Source organism: Hipposideros armiger, unplaced genomic scaffold (genome assembly GCF_001890085.2).
Source record: "Hipposideros armiger isolate ML-2016 unplaced genomic scaffold, ASM189008v1 scaffold_35, whole genome shotgun sequence".
Taxonomy (NCBI): Eukaryota; Metazoa; Chordata; class Mammalia; order Chiroptera; family Hipposideridae; genus Hipposideros; species Hipposideros armiger.
The window spans coordinates 2,393,059-2,404,237 of record NW_017731385.1 but is presented as its reverse complement, the minus strand read 5'-3'; the positions used below and the strand labels follow the sequence as shown (position 1 = coordinate 2,404,237).

Below are 11,179 nucleotides of genomic sequence, written 5' to 3'. Positions count from 1 at the left end.
ACAAAGCGCGCTGTAGCTGTATCTCTTCATATTGGGTTTATTTCGCACCTTAATAAGCAAACCCAAAAGAAACGCGTGTGCATTTCCTGATTCATCGTCTGTGGGTCCCCACCACACCCAGACACCAGTGGAAATGGAGACATCTGAGGTACCTACCAGCGGATTGGCCTCTCATGAGATCAGATAACCAGTTTTCCTGTTTGAACCTCATGGGCAGGGTTTAGGTATCATGAGGTCAGACCACACGGAATTTTTTTTTTTTTAAACTCAGGGTAAACAATGATACCCAGTAACTTCTGCAGGGCATATGACTCAAAAGCACTTGCTAATATGAGACGCAGTGCATTAATAAAGCATGACACTAAGAGCATATTTGGATCAACATATTTTTGGAGTAAAACTGAGACAGTACAGCAGAGCTTAAAACCCTGCTGAGGAATTACAAACAGGGTGGGTTTGGAAAGCGGAGCCGGAGGACAGGGGGGTCTGCTGGGGTCATCTGAAGGGACGGCCACTTAGAGCCAGGTTGTGAGGCTGTTCCGCCCACCAGCCCTGTGGGAAGGAGAACAGGAACAGGTCAGAAGGTCACCTTGTTCATCTCTCCCACCCAACTCAAGTGTCGCAGGTTCCTGGTACAGCTTCATAGAGTGGTGAGAAAGGGAACAAAACAGAGGACAAAGGGCAGAAGGAAAGAATCAATGTCAAGGTGAAGCCTCCCACTCTAATTTTGCTTTGCATGCACTAGGGGCCCAGGGACATCTCCCTTCTTTTCTAGAACTTTCTAAGGTCCAGTCTGGTGAGCCTGGATAATGATTAAAAGCACAGCATCCAAAATTAAACAGCAGAAATGAACTTGGAGTTTCCTCCTGTAATGAAAAGTTAAAGAGAGCCCCTCAAAATAAAAGCTTGGCCTCTTTAAAACTAAATAAACAGACACATTACCCTGACCTCTAAACTCCCCTTAGCTTTAAGGAAAAGAGCACCCACTTCTGTGACCAGCTTTCCAAATTCTGCCCTTAGTTTTCAAAACAACGGCTGGCACTCCAAGCCTTGTTGGTATCATGTCCCATGACCTTACACAGCCTGGCAGATGCTTGAGCCACAAAGTATATAACCTGAGGTTAATTTGTTATTTTTATAGGTCCTTCTTTCCTCTGCAGATAACTACCACCCATTCCTCTAGTATCAGTTTTAACACGACACTTGAAGCAACTGCATTTTGATGCTGGATTTTTGCTTTGAATCAGGGACCATTTGCATCCCAGCTCCATCTTTACACATGTGGTGCGCAATAATCTTTGCTAAAACTAAAAGGGAGAGAGGGCAGGGAGGGACAGAGGGAGGAAAGGAAGGAAGTGAGGGGGGGAGAAAGGGAAGATGACAGTGAGGGGAAGTGCAAACACAGGGGACACTGCAGAGTCACCTAATTTGCCTACCCCTCCCCCATATGGCCTCTCCCTTCCTCTTTTTCACTCCCGTACTCTTTATCTTCTCCTCACAGAAACACCAAAATGAAAGCAAGACTGAAATCGTCCCTGCCTCAGTGCATACCAAAATTTGATCTGCAGTTTTTCTTTCTTTCTTTCTTTTTCTTTTTTTGTTTTTGTCCTTCTGGGCCCTGCGTCCACAATTCAAATATATTCCCAAGCGAATTTACTCAACAAGCATATCTCTCTCACATGCACCTCAATAAATAAATGACAAAATATGTTTCCTTAAAACATAATTTTTGAACTTAAGGTTTGAAAATCTTACAGGAGTTTTCTTAAGTTATCAAATAATTCCACCTTGACAGGGACATCCCAAAGGTAATGAAAGGAAGGCACTTGAAATCATAGTATTTGAGGGTGCATGTTTTGGCAAAAATCTACAGAAAATGTGGTCTTTGGATAGTTAACCACTTTATTTATAATTTCATTTCATTGGTAACTCATGCTTGTGTTGTCCTTCTATTTAATAAAATAGATGTCTATTCAATTTAATAAAAAGGAGGTTTGATCCCACCTCAGGGGACGTAGAAATTGGAACGATTTGTCAAAGCCCCTTTAAGACATTTCTCATAAGATAAAAAAGTCCACGCTATGTAAGAGGGAATATTGCACTGTACTGTACAAAAGTAGGGACTATATAAAAATCTTTCAAGGGCCGGCCGAGTGGCGCAGTGGTTGGGAACTGGCTTGGGATGCCAGAGGGCCCCGGTTCGGATCCCACATATGAGGGCCAGTGACACTGCCCTCCACAGCTAAGATGCTGAACAACAGCTCAACCTGGAGCTGGGCTGCCGTGAGTCGCCAGCGACGGCGTAGGCTGCAGCCCCTGTGGCAGTGGGTTGCCATGGGCTACCGTATGTAGCCAGCAGCCAGCGTGAGCGGCCAGCAGCCGCAGTGAGCGGCCGTCCAGAAGCCGGCGACTGATCTGCCTCACCCGGGAAGAGCGCAATGATGGTTCCAACTTGGGCCAGTGAAGCAACGACCTCCACAACTAGACTGAAGAACAAAACGACAGCAACTTGTCTGTTTCCCTTCCCCCAATTCCCCAGCACTGTTCCCATCCCCCCAATTCCCCAATAAAAATCTTTAAAAATAAAAAAAAATCTTTCAAAAACAGCTTTCCATTGCTTTCGATTAATTTCCCTTTTTTGTGCAAAAAAACAAAAAAAATCAAGAAGATAAAAAAAGAATAAGAGAGGAAGGACATCACACGATAGCCTATTGGAGAGAATAATACATGTCTGTATCATGGCCTCCATCTTTCATTTGCTCATCTTAAGGAATGCAGTTTAGAGGTGGCTGAGCTCCAGAGCTGGGGGCGAGAAATTGCATGCAGCGTCGATTCACTCACCAGAAGAGATTTCCAAAGTTAGAATTACGAAGTGTGGGCTGGAGAACAGGAGAGATGTACTTAGGCATTCAAGGTATGTACTGGGCAGTAAAACAGATAGATCTGTATTACATCATCCCATCAGAGACTGGGCCCCTTGGAGAAGTTAATGATGAGGAAATTGAAAGCAACTTATAGGAACTACTACTTCACCTGGTAGAATTCATTCTAAGGAATTTACTGTCATAAAATCATGAAATCAATGACGGAGTTGGAGTTTTCAAAGGGGCACGATAATGTATGACCCAGTCCTCTGGCTAGTTGGGAGGTAAAGAAGCAATCAATTTACCTCAATCAATTTACCTCCTTCCAGGACATCATAATTTACTACAGGTGGGGTCAGCTAGAAGGTGTCCCCGACACTTGATCAGGATAATTAAAAAGTGTTCGCCCATGCTCACGTGTCCTAGGAGAAAGTAGAAATAGGATGTAAAGATCACATAACCTGATCCAACACGACAAACGTTTTTTTTTTGGCAGGGACAAAAAAATTAAACAATGCAACAATCAATTCCAGGAACTAATAAAGATGTTCCTGAAATATTTTTTTTATAGAAGCATTTTTCTCCCGGTAATGTAAATATTAAGCAATGTTTTTGGTTTTGAATCTGATTCTCTGACAAGGATCCTCAGAGCACATCTGCCGAGCTTGAAAACAGTTAATATGCATGGCTTTCTTTTTCCCAATGGAAGTAAAGTTTAGTCCGAAGTGGTGAAAGCAGAGTAAATATTAACAAAGCAATGTGAATTTTGAGTTTGTCATGTCAATAATGAAGTCCTTTGATAAAGCCATTACAGCTTAAATTCAGCATCATTATTTTTTCTCTCTCTACTCCACCTTTCTTTACATATTTTTCTAGAAAATGTGGGGTCGTTTCTAGGACTTCATTTATGCCACCGAAGGTGCATCAAAAGCAATATGGCACCTTTGACACTCTAATTTATGAGCTTCTGAAAGAGACACCAAAAAGGCATCTTGTATGATTAGAGTCCACATTTCCATGTGGGGACAAAAGAGTGTCAGACAATCTACAAAAAAAAAAAAAAGGGAGGAGGGGGGACTTTTGCTTGAAAAAAATTACAAAGCACAATAAAATTCGGAATAAGTCGTAGGAAAACCTAGTCTTTGAATGTCAATAAAGTGTGGCAGGGCTGAAAAGGCACCGTTGTAGCCTCCTGGGAACCAGGAGGTGTTTACTGACACTGACGGACATTGACCCGTCTCGTTTCATTACCCGTGTTAAAGAAAAAAGCAAGAGTAAAGATAAAACGCATCCAGACGTTCTTCCGTAGTAAATGAGGGCATTTGCAATAGGGGTTATAATTTGGAGCTTAAGTACATTCTTATTTTCGTAAGCACATTTGATTAAAATACTGTGCCGGGGCTGGCCGAGTGGCTCAGTTGGTTAAGAGCTCGCTCAAGAGTTTGAGCTCTGAGCAACAGCGGTTCGAGTCCAGCCCGAGCTGAGCAGCCGCTGAGCTGCCAACAGGTAGCAGGATGGCTCAGCTAAAAAAAAAAAAAATACTGTGCCGCCCTCCCCCCAAAAGATAAGAGGAGACGTCTCAATGTCAAGGCCACTCTGTGTAGCTGCATGGCACTGTGCTGGGAGGTCTATCAGGCATGCCCAAATCAGCTCATGGGACCGCGGCCCACTGCTGTAACCACTCCTGGTGGAGGGGACAATCTCCGGAGCCAGACCACCTGAGTTCCATTCCTGGCTCTGCCTCCCATCACCTGGGTCTCCTTGGGCAAATCATTCCACACCTCTTGCCTCAGCTTCTCCATCTGCAAAACAGGACGATATGGCCTACGTCATAGGTTAGTAGTGAGTTCAAATCAATGTGAAGTAACTAACACTGTGCCTGGCATGTAATATAAGTGTTCAGACGCTGTTATGTTTCTTCCATCCCCCAAAAGTCTGGGTTTGAAGGGAAATCATCTTTCCCCTGGGAGAAACCAGGACAGTAGAGGTCCTGTCCCCTTTCATGAAATTAGAAGTGGGAGAAGTTTCCATGGATACATGCTCTCCCCGCTCTGGTCCCTACATTTTCTCCTGCCCTGTCTCCTGCCAGTCTTCTCCTTCAACCCTGCACTCCACAATCCAGCTCAGTTTACTCCTTCCTCAAAATCTTTGCATCTGCTCTTCCCTGGGCCTGGAAGAGTTGCCTCTTCTCACCCATCATACAAACCCTGACGTGGTTCACTCACATTCATTCATCAACCCTCTGCTTGGAGGTCACCACCTCTGAGAAGGACTCCCGAAATCTCCTCATACGGCCCCCTGTACTTCCGTGGCCATCTTGCATCACCATTAGGCCACAAGCTCCACTTGGCAGGGCCTTGGTCTGGTTACTCACCCCCGTGCAAAGTCACCTAGTTCCATTTCTGACACATGGTGCAATGGTCACGAATGGATGAAAGAAACAATCAAAGCCAACAGGAAAACACACCCGGACTCCACAGAACCACCCTGCCGGCGAGGGTCTCCTGAAATGAAATGGTTGTTTGGCCATTATATCTGAAGCCCACATCACAGAAAAACCAGCACTGGGTCGTGTAGAAAAAATTGATTTACCTTTGATGAAACTAATAATGGAAAATCTAGAATGCGGTCTGAATTGGGAAAACTTTGCAACAAACTAAAATGGGAGACATACTTTTCTTTGGGGGCTTATTGAGTCTAAGAAGAAAGACTCAAATGGTGGTGGTGTTTTTACATAAGTCTGAACTCAATTGTTTAATCATATTGCAGAGTTTCACTTATCTCCTAGAATATGTAAAGTGATATTAACCTTATAATCTTTTGAATACATGCGGGAGATACCAGGCTTGGTGGTGGGTGATGGGAATGGAAAAAAAATCCATCAAACAATTAGAAAGCCAGCATAGTGAGGTAAAGCACTGGTTCAGGTAATTCACCCTCCCATTGTACCCATACCTGAAAGATGCATGTAATACAAGCAGAATCATGGAGCAATCTCCATGAATGATTCATCCTTCTCTTTGTGAATGCGGGATAAATATACATTTAGAGATAGGTGATCATGAGTATAATAATAACGAACATATTCAAGCAGAGGCTAAAGACAGAACCTATGTTAAGGGCAGTCCACACATTATTGCATTTCATCATCACGAGCATCCTATGAGGTACAGAATGATTATAACAATACAGGTGAGTCATTTTAGACTACATCATTAAGAAATTGGCCCAAGGTCATGGAACTAACAATCAGTGGAGCCGGTCTTCAAACCATTGGTCATTTGATTCTGGAGTTTTTTCCTCTTAGCTTCTAGCCTACGCTTCGTCCCTCGCCCAAACTCAGATAATGGGATGTAGTGGGAAAAACTCGAGGCCTGGCATCTGAAGATTGACATTAATGATCAGCTTGAGGAGGTCACTCCATCTCTGTTTCATCACTTATAGTATGAGAATGATAATATTATCATATCATTTGGAGCCTCCCAAAGCTCCCAAGGTGATCCAGTGCAATGGTTTGCATGAAAGAATGTAGGAAACAAGAATGTGCAAAGCAAGTATCAGTTGATGGGTCTTATCAACAAGCACAGTATGTTGATGGGTTTGTACGCATTTAGTTGGGATTTTAGGTGTGACAGTTGAAAATGACGAAATGAAAATGATGGACTTTTCCCACACAGATAAATGGATGTTATTGGGAGAAGGAAGTAGGTGTCCCATCACTGTGCACTCCAGGCTTGGGGGAGCAGTCCCTGGCACCTACAGAAAATTAGAACATCACAGACAAGGTTACAATTCTGAGAACTGCTTACAAATTAAGCAAAGGTAAGTCCATTTGAATAATAGTGATTTTAAAAATAGTCTTATCTGAAGAATCACTACAGCATCTTTATATGTATTTATTTGGAGAAGACCAATCACTTTCAAGGATTTAAAATTTTGTTTTATAGCCTGTACATCCACCTCCCCCAATATATTTTTCTATACAAAAATGAAAATGTAAAAGATGGTATCTACCGCTATTCGACGTGCAAAGCTCTGGGGAAATGCAGTGGTAAAGAGAAGGTAGCTTGAGATGCAATTTCATCTATTCAATTTTCCCACCTATGCTTAGCATCATACCTCTCCTTGATTTCCATATAAAATAACACCCTTGACTATAATCATTTATTTTCTCTCCTGCATTTGTTGAGTACTCAAGCCCATAGTTGAGTACTAGAATAGATATCTGTCATTTTCCTCTGTCCAGCAGCCGTCCCCCCTTTATGTAATAGTATTTTGAGTTTCCTTTGGAACACCACCCTCAACTCTATCCTCAAGCCTTGAGATTTAAATGGTGCTGACACGACCCATTGTTTCCAGCCGTTGGCAGGTGACCTAAGCCTGACCAATCGAAATGATGGTGGTTATTTTCAAGGCTGGGCATGTGAGCCAATCAAGACCTCTGTGAATCTGATGTAACTATTGAGAAAGAAGATAAGCTAGTGAAATACACTCTTTGAGGTCCTAGCAGCCATCTTTGCTTCTACTTGAAGACGCTATATCTGACAATGAAGCCAACACAAAGAAAAGCAGAGCCAAAAGATACAAAATAGTTTCTTAGGGGCATTATTTTGCACACGTAGCTCTCCTCTGTCCTTTTTGATCATGTGACTTCATACATCCTTTTATTTGATGAAGCAAATTTACAGTGAGGTTCTATCACTTGCGACTGAAAGCAACCTCACTAACCCACGGAGATTTATCAGTTGTGCAAAGTTCCTATGGATTCCTTATATTGTCTGTCAAGACTGATAGCTGCTCGGGAACAGAAAGTCGAGATAAAAAGAAAATTTGTAGAGCTGGATTTACTCCTTTCGTTTCATTTTCTCTCTCTGTTCTTGATCATTCTAAAGTCTCACATGCATTTTATTGATACTCACATAAGCCCTAGACTTCTATCTAAAATATAACTGGATCCACATGAAAAAGAAAACCTATTTGCTTGGAGAATTCCAAATTGCCTTTACAATGGAAGCACATAATGTAAATAAGGAGAAGGAACGAAAGGGAGGAACCAAAATGATGACTCCTGGCTTTCTTCTCCCCTATTTCACCCTGAGTGGGAGGTGGATAGAAGGGAAAGAGGCAGGGTGAGAGTAGAAGAAGACATTGGCAAAGTGAGAACAATTCACAAGAGAAAGAGAAAGGAGGAGAGAAAACGCAGAAGGCTCATTCAATTTCAAGCATGGTCAGGTCAAATGATGAGCAGGGGAACCACTTCTTGACTTGCTCACTAAATAGCCTTGGAATCTTCTGGTTGAGCTATTTCTGCAATAACCCATGGAACTCCAACCTTAGAACCGCAGCTTTGAGACACGCAGGACCCACCATCAAGGTCGCCTGCAGTGGTGCAGGAGGAGCCTTCTAATGCATTAAGAGAGATGAGGCAAAAGGCAGAACCAAAAGAAGACCACACAGGAAAAGCGTTCCAACAGTGTACAAAAGATGGCAACTCGTCTACCTAGGAAAGGTAGCTCACAATTTCTGGAGTGCCTGCTACATGCCAGGCAGTAAGCTAAACCTTTTACATGCCTTGTCTTTTAAGAAGTCCAACTTTTTTTTTTTTGCTTTATTTACAGATGAAAAAAAATGAGACTCCAAAGGATTAGATGAGTTATCTAAGTTCCCATAGTGAATAAATGGATGAGGTGGGGTTCTCAGCCAGATTATTGGACCCAAAAGCCAGCCCCAGCCACATGTCACATCACAGAGTATGAGGGAGTCACATTTCCCCAAGATGCTCCCATTAACTGTTGAATGCCTTGCATTATTCATATCCCTTGTTCGATGATTGGTCTCATCCTCACCTCTGAATGCCTTGAGTGTGTCAGCGTAGAGAGAAAATCTGTCCTTCTGTTCATCATCTCTTGGTGAACCCCCAAATCTGGCTTTAACCTCTAAAAGCAGACACTGGCAGAGAGCACTTGAATAAATACCTCTTTATAAAAGTTTGGCAGAAGCTCAAATGGGCTCACAAGTATTTCACAGTTGAAAAAGAGGTTTACTGACAAATAGTTAACGGCAGTAAATATTTGTCGAATGGCTGAACTTTTAATAATTAAAGAGACTGTATCTCAGAAACCCTCTCCCATGAAGTTACTTTAAAAGAGGCTATAAAAATAGGGACACATGTGGAAGGATATAAATTCAACTTTTCATATTTTCATTTTAATGAATTCACTCAACAAATATTTAGTAGTGCTCTAATCGATACCAGAGATCATGCAAATTACTTCTTAGGGGTGTATTAGTTAATCTATAGTCATGTAACAAATTAACCCGAAACTTGGCAAGTTAAAGCAATAAACACTTATGATCTCACAGCTTCTGAGGGTCAGGAATCTGAGAACAGCTTCGCAGGGAGTTTTTGTGGCTCAGGGTCCCCCATAAGGTGCAGTCAAGCTACCAGCTGGAGTGAGGTCCTCTGAAGACTGAGGCTGAAAAATCCAGTTCCAAGTTCACTCTCATAGTTCTTGGGAGGTCTCAGTTCCTCATTAGCTGTTGGCAGAGACCTCAGCTTCTTGCCACGTGGAGCTTTCTGTAAGGCTCTCCAGAGCCAGCGATGCAAGAGAGAGAAAAAGAGAGAGCATGCACCCAAACTAGGAGACACTGTGGCTTTTTATTACCCTAGTATCCAAAGTCGTTCTCTGTCTCTTGTCACAATTAGGCTTCTGCTCTCAAAGAGGATCACCAGGGCTGGCCGAGTGGCGCATTGGTTAGGAGTTGGCTTGGGATGCCAGCTCTGAGCGGCAGGGCCCCGTTTCAGATCCCACATGAGGGCCAGTGATGCTGCACCTTCTACAGCTAAGATGGTGAACAACAGCTCAATCTGGAGCTGGGCTGCCGTGAGTCGCTGGTGAAGGCATAGGCTGCAGTGGGGCTGCAGTGGGGCTGCAGTGGGCTGCCATAAAGCTACCGTGAGTGGCTGGCAGCCACTGTGAGCGGCCGTCCAATGGCCGGCGAGTGACTGCCTCAGCCAGGAGGAGCGCAATGATACCAACATGGGCCAGTGAAGCGACGTCCTCCACAACTAGACTGAAGAACAAAAGGACAGCAACTTGTCTGTTCCCCTTCCTGGATTCCCCAATTAAAAAAAAAATCTTAAAAATAAAAGGATCATCAGCAAATTCATGGATATAATTTGAGAGCCATGGAGGGGGCTTGATTAGAAAGGAAACTGTTCAAAATGTCTTCATATACTTTTTAAATGTTTTAACTCATTACAATTAACAGGTGCTATTTTGTAACTTCATTTTCTATTAATAGACAACATATAGCCATATGCTTGGGGTGGGAAGGGAGACAGTTAGGCATGGGTCCTTAGGTGAGCCTTGTCACCCTCTCTGCAGGAGACCCAGGAAGTGTCACCCTTCAGGGTGACAGGTAGTATCTTTAGATGAGGGATATTATCTCCCATTCATGGGTCATGGTATTGTTGCATAGACCCCAAATTCTAACTGGGCACCTTAGCAGCTGAAAGACAGTGGGGTACACTTAAGATGACACAGAAAATGCTACCCCAAAAAAGATCACCAGAGAACCTAGAAACTGCCACATCAATGTATCCCCCAATGATTCTCAGTGTTCCAATTCATTGAACTGTTAAATGGCCTGACTGTATTTTGACCTGTTGAACTGTTTGGCTGATTCAAATGTTCACCATTGTCCTTCCCATGAAATAATGAATTCCGAAGCGGAATTTCTATCTGTCAGTTTCGAGAATGCAGAGTCTAATCTTCGCGTGGAAATAAAGTCCCCCTCACCTTTCAAAAGCCAAAGCCCCACTTCACCGTCAGCAGTGTGGAAAGCCACAAATCAATTAAACTTACCTTGCATGCGTAAGTACCGTGAACTGCACTCACCATGGCTTTATAAAAAAAGATGGTAGCGTGGGGTTCTCCACAAAGGCACGCCAGTCAGGTAATGGCACAGTTGGGGTCAGTGACACCTTCCCTCCTTGTGCCATCTGAGACTCAAGTGCTGTTTGAGTCGCATTTTTCCCCCCCTTGGGCCCACTGCCACATCCACACTGCACTATTTCCTTGTCGCTGTATTTAAATCTAAGAAGAAAACCACATGCAGCTTTCTGAAGAGCCGCGTGTGGCTAAGAAAGCCTCGGGTTGGAATGGAGCCCCTGTAATCCCCTTCACAGATGTGTGGCGAGGAAACAGCTCCAGAGAGAGTTCCCAATACCACCAATGCCACTTCGAGCTAAATTTTGCATTTCGTTTCTGTCTGAAAATGTCCATTGGCTGCACATCTGAGAAGGCTTAAGA

At 43.3% G+C, this 11,179-nt stretch overlaps 1 long non-coding RNA gene across 3 annotated transcripts; it reads right to left on the bottom strand.

The window, feature by feature from the left end:
- Positions 1 to 212: 212 nt before the first annotated feature.
- On the bottom strand, positions 213 to 9,426 carry LOC109380357 (uncharacterized). 3 transcript variants are annotated; one of them, XR_002123449.1, is made up of 5 exons: positions 9,226 to 9,426; positions 5,239 to 5,368; positions 4,616 to 4,666; positions 3,170 to 3,286; positions 213 to 552 (listed from the first exon to the last, which is right to left on the bottom strand). It is a non-coding gene; the product is annotated as an uncharacterized LOC109380357 (long non-coding RNA). The 3 variants fall into 3 exon arrangements; XR_002123448.1 differs by lacking the exon at positions 213 to 552 and adding an exon at positions 2,621 to 2,921 and having other exon boundaries at positions 4,583 to 4,666; XR_002123447.1 differs by lacking the exon at positions 213 to 552 and adding an exon at positions 2,621 to 2,921.
- Positions 9,427 to 11,179: the final 1,753 nt, after the last annotated feature.